The 6000-nt window shown below is 39.6% G+C and overlaps 1 protein-coding gene across 1 annotated transcript in view; it reads left to right on the top strand.

Annotated features, from left to right (window-relative positions):
- The window catches only part of HMGA2 (high mobility group AT-hook 2), a 252740-nt gene that overhangs the window by 80990 nt on the left and 165750 nt on the right, over window positions 1–6000 (top strand). The window lies entirely within an intron of this gene.

Below are 6000 nucleotides of genomic sequence, written 5' to 3' on the forward strand. Positions count from 1 at the left end.
CTGCCCAACACCTTGAGATGTGCACTAACTTTCCTTAATATTTTGACTATATAGTAAAAATCTTACCAAGGTATCTCACCGTGTCTACACACCTTAAGATATTATGTAACACCATGAGATAAATGTAATGGGTTACATTTGATCAGGTTGGTTTATACTTAAAACACATAGCTGCTTTAAATTCAGAGGTTATATCGCCAAAATCATGCTGGTTCGATCGAATCAGAACCCACTACATATACCCTAAGTGTTGTAACCAAAATTAAGTGCTAATCCCATAAACTTGTCTTTGAAATGTTATTTGCTTGTGTATAAAAAAAAATTTTTTCCCAAGTAAAATTTTAAACATGCAGTCCTAACAGGTTTGTCTGTACATATCGGACATCTATGGTAAACACAATTAGATGAGTTGTCATGTAGAATCTAGATATTTATAGTGAATTTTGTTCAGAAAATTGACGAAGATTCACACAAAGTCCAAGCCCTTGATCTAAATGTTTACCTCTATTTTGTTGAACAAACGTTACAAATGGACAGGAGTTCCTATTTTGCTGGAACTCCATATAGAACATACCTTAGATAAAAATCTTTGAACAAAATATGTTTTATCATTAATACTTCAAAGCATTCCTTTTGTCTGCTGCAAGGTCAGGTCAGCTAAAATCCAGTTTTGTACTGCCATTAAACTCTAACTTAAATATTGTTGTGTATGTTCGTGTGTGTATATATGTGTGTATATATATATATATATATATGTGTGTGTGTGTGTGTGTGTGTGTGTGTGTATGTATGTATGTATGTATATGTATATATATATAATAGAGAGAGAGATGTCACAACTGAGGGCCTGAGCTGACGGAAGGCAGCCTCAGTTGTAGGGGCTGAGATGTACCGGAACCTGGGAGGTTGTATCAGACCCCTGGACATGTAAGTAACATGAAGAGAAACCGCCCGAAGGCGTGACCACGACAACTTGAGTAAAAGTCAATGATATTTATTTATGACAAACTCCATGCATCACAGTAGCAGTAAAAAGTAACATAAAAATCAGCAGAGAAATAATAATACAGTTCCTGGGTACTACAGGGTGGCAGGGGCCACAGAGCTCTGGTGGTATGAGACAGTTCTTATTATCTGCAAGTTGGAAAGTCCTTACCAGGCTCAACTGTAGCAATGAGGAAAGCCCAGGGTCGTACCAGCTGGTGTTCCAGGGAAAGCTGGACTGCTGTAGATAAAATGCTGCTGTGGGTACTGGTTAGAACCAGACAGGTGTTGGCACGGAGTGGATACTGGCTGGAACCAGTTAAATAATAAATAAAGCTTGAGAGCGATGCAATGTAGATGAAATGTAGAATTTGAGAGCGGAGAAATAATAATACCGGTGGAGAGTGGTAAACTGCAGAAAGGACACCGGCCCTTTAAGAGAAGCTGTACACTGCTGGAAGCTGAGCTGGAAGCAGGTGATGTTGTAGCTGGAAACAGGTGAGTCCAGAATGGATCGGAGAGTCAGGCTACACCGCAGATGGAATGCTGGTGCGGGTCTCTATAGCAGAAGTCTGGAGACAGGAGCTGGAACCTGAAAGACATTCACAGAAGAGAGACAAACTGGAACTAGGTTTGACAACCAAAGCACTGACGCCTTCCTTGCTCAGGCACAACCTATTTATACCTGCAGCAAGGAAGGCATTGGCTAGGCAATTATGCAAATTAATAATACTGACAACGGATTGGTAGAAATGATCAGCTGACAGAATCCAAGATGGCTGCGCCCATGCAGACACTTGGAGGGAAGTTTGGATTGTAATCCATGTGGTCTGAAAAACAGTAATGGCGGCGCCGGCCACCGGAGACAGGAGATGCCAGGCTGACAGATGCACATCCGACCACGCGGACACAGCGGAGGCCGCGGCTGACGTAATCGCCACTCTGAATGCAGAAGCTCAGGGACGGCGGCGGAGGCCGCGGGAGACGCCATGCCAGATGTATAAGGCGTTACTGTGACTGCGTCCAGAGAGACAGGAGAGGATGCGGGAATGTGCACATCAGGATAACAGATGGGATCCGGTCCTGGAGCGCTGAGCCAGCCTTAGGAGGCATCTGATAGGTAAGAAATGGCGTACAGATACCCGGATCGTGACAAGAGAGATCTATAGATAGATATATATAGAGATAGATGTGTGTGTGTGTGTGTGTGTGTGTGTGTATATATATATATATGTGTGTGTGTGTGTGTGTGTGTGTGTGTGTGTGTGTGTATATATATATATATATATATATATATATATATTTACAGATGAGTGGATCAGTGCGCTCGTCAATCTTACGTAATATCTCACTGTAAAAAGTGCAATCTGCAGTCCAGAATAAATAGGTCAAATGACCAGTCCAATAAGTTAGTTTTGTTCAACTAGTTCAAGGTATGGTTAGTCAAAAAGTCCACACTCTCCCCGTTTTAACGGGTGGCTGCTCAGTTCTTCAAAATGTGCCACTAGGTATTCGTGACCCAAACGGAAATCTGTAAGTAGAGGAAGAAACAACAGAGCGCCTATAGTGTAGTATCCTTTAGTAAAATTTTTCGTCACACGCAAGAATAATATTGCGTACCGGATTACGGCTTGACACAATGCCTGTCGATCCCCTGGTCTTTTGAGTCCAATCTTCTGTGGAGTCTATATAGAGTCAGGAGACAAGGAATCGCTATATAGCGTAGTAATTTTACTCAGTTAGTGTGGTCAAGTTTAGTATGTCACATAAGCTTATATGCGTACCAGATACAGCAATGATTCATGCATATCAGTATTGGTGTATACTATCTTGGTCCTTCTCAGAGTGATGTTTTCATAGGATAGCCTTAGGACAATATATCAAAGCTTCAGTCACCACTTCATGTAAAGAAACTGATTTATTAAGTGAACAAAAAAAGGTATATAAGAAATAAATAAATAAATAAGTAAATAGCTTAGCTTAATTGACAAAAATGTCAGCTGGGGTAGATCAGCTAATCAGCAGGTGACTCTCCCAATCGGTCAGCAAAATCAGCAAGTCAGTCTCAACGCGTTTCGCCCGTTTTGGGGCTTCATCAGGAGATTCTATTATTCTCTATTGAGGTCCTATTTATACCTGTGTCAATGAGCCATGTATTATGCTAATTACTTCCGGTTCGCGTCATCGGCGAAACCGGAAGTACTCTATATTGATACCAAAGTCATAAAATAGTGTCGTGGGTGATTATTATTGGCTACCTTGTAACCACAGCTTAAGTTATGCTGAGAGTATGCAAACCAGAACCCCTGTTTTCTAACACAGGGGTCTGTTTACATTCTGTTCCGTTCGGCGTCTGACTTCCGGCGGAAGTGCGTCTCCGCCGGAAGTGACGTTCCGCGATCGTCCGTATCCGCCCTTATATTGCCCTGCAGTCGTATGTGGCAGGGACCAGTAGAAGGGAGATGACCCTGCCGCATGGCTCATTAGCATATGTAAACATTACATGTGTTTCTTTTGCGAGGACGGCTCTTGTTATTATAACTGGTTTGACAGATCTTTTGGCAGTAGATTAATAGTATAGGAACAACAGGGAGTATAGACAAAGGTATGAATTAATAGATGTAGCAAGTTATAAAAATAAATTATAAAATATATATATGCAAATTAAGTATAAATACATATAAAATACAAGTCATAGATAATAAAAACATTACTAAAAAACATTACTAAAAAACAATAGTGGGGGAGGCATCAATATGTGTATACCGCATATGTATAGCCGGCGCATGACCCCAGGAATTATTGGTAATAATTTTCTGCTGACATCGGGAATACGACAATGCACAAAGCCATAATAAAAAAGAACATAATAAAGAGTGTATGCATAAAAGTTGAAAAAGAACAGTAATAAAAGGACAAGCATAATGGTTAGAAACATCCATTCTATCTATGTGTAGCTGGGGTTTAAAAACGAATAAAATAGCTATTATTTATAAAAATGGTGCTATTTCATAGCCTTTGTTGTGTCCATTGGGAGTCATAGTGTTCAGGGTAAAAATCCAGTACATCTCACGTTGTGAGAGTTTTTTTAAGAGGTCACCACCGCGTGGTCCTAATTTCACGTGTTCTATTGCTTTGAAGGTGAAGGTATCTGTATTTGAGCCGTGTGCCATAGCAAAGTGTCTAGAGAGAGGATGACTCTCAATTTTGTTTTTGATATTCCTCACGTGCTCTTGGATTCGTAGTTTTAGTGTTCTTTTAGTCTTCCCTATATATTTCAAATGGCATCCACATTCAATCATGTATATCACAGACGATGTATTGCAGTTGATGAAATCCCTCATTTTGAACTCCTTCGTGTTGTTATTATTGTGGAAAATTCTCCGACTTGGATGAACAAATTTGCACATATTGCAGTGCCCGCATTTGTACATGCCCGTACATTTCGGAAGGCCTGTGGGAATGCTACGTGTGCACCTTAGCATACTTGGTGCTAGAATTTCTTTCAGGTTTTGTGCTTTTCTGAAAATAATTTCTGGACGTTCAGGGAGCAGTTCTTTGAGTACTGGATCCATTTTTAAAATATGCCAGTGTTTAGAAAGCACTTTCCGAATTTTTGTTTCTTCACTGTTATATTTAGTGATGAAAGGGGCACACATTTTCTTCTTATCACCCTTCAATGTCTCCTTTGGTTTTAAAATTTCCTCTCTGTTTAGTTTCGCACCTCTTTCGACCGCTTCATTAATAATATGATCCGGATATCCTCTTTCTTTAAATCGTTTAGCGTAGATTCGGGATTGTTCCGTGAAGGTCTCAGCCGTACTACAATTTCTTCTGATCCTGTACATCTGTGAGTAGGGGATGTTATTTTTCCACTTATGGGTATGACCACTCCTATAGTGTAGATAACTATTCGTATCTACAGGTTTGATAAAGTTCTTAGTAATTATTTTATCTCCATCGTGCGATAGTACTAGATCTAGAAATTCTACTTCAGTTTTGTTGGTGGTACAGGTGAATTTCAGGTTAAAATCATTATTATGGATGTATTTCATAAATTCACTGAAATTCTCCTCTTCTCCATTCCAAATTAGAATGATATCGTCAATATACCGTTTATAAAATCGGATATTATTCTTGAACTGGCCATTTCCATAAATAAATTCCTTCTCCCACATTCCCATCAGAATATTCGCATAACTTGGCGCAAAAACCGTACCCATGGCTGTGCCACAGGTCTGAAGGTAAAATGTGTCCATGAATTTGAAATAATTATGTTTTAAAATGAACTCAATAAGGGTGCAAATAAAATCACGATGTTCCCTTGTAATATTTATATCTGTCTCAAGAATTTCACGGCAAGCTGCCAGTCCTTTTTCATGTGTAATGCTTGTATAAAGCGATTGAACGTCAATCGTAGTCCAGAGAAAGTCCTTTTCCCACTTTAAATCTTTTAGAAAATTTAACACGCTCGTTGTGTCCTTCAAGAAGGAAGATAAATTCTGGACATGTGGTTTTAGAAACACATCGACGTATTCGGATAGATGTGCGGTTAGTGAATCTATCCCTGCTATAATAGGCCTGCCTGGTGGTGATGTTAAGCTCTTATGGATCTTAGGGAGGTGGTACATGATTGGGATGATTGGATTGTTATTCAGGAGGTATTGAAATTCATCTTTCGAGATTATATTTTTATAGAATGCTGGGGTCAGTACTTCTCTGAGTTTCTCGATGAATTCCTCCGTTGGATCCTTCGGTTGTAGTTTGTATGAAGAAGTATCGTTTAATAAACGTTGTGCTTCCTTGATGTAGGTTTCCTTATCCTGTATTACCAAACCTCCCCCTTTATCAGCTGGTCTCAAGACAATGGTTTCGATCTCCCTCAACTCTTTCAGAGCATGTTTCTCATGATTGGTCAGGTTGTATTTCTTTACATTAAATTCCTCCCCATCAATCAAATCCTTTTTAACCAAATCATAAAAAATATTGATATGCGAACCCTTAGACTCTAGAGGG

Source organism: Pseudophryne corroboree, chromosome 6 (assembly GCF_028390025.1).
Source record: "Pseudophryne corroboree isolate aPseCor3 chromosome 6, aPseCor3.hap2, whole genome shotgun sequence".
Taxonomy (NCBI): Eukaryota; Metazoa; Chordata; class Amphibia; order Anura; family Myobatrachidae; genus Pseudophryne; species Pseudophryne corroboree.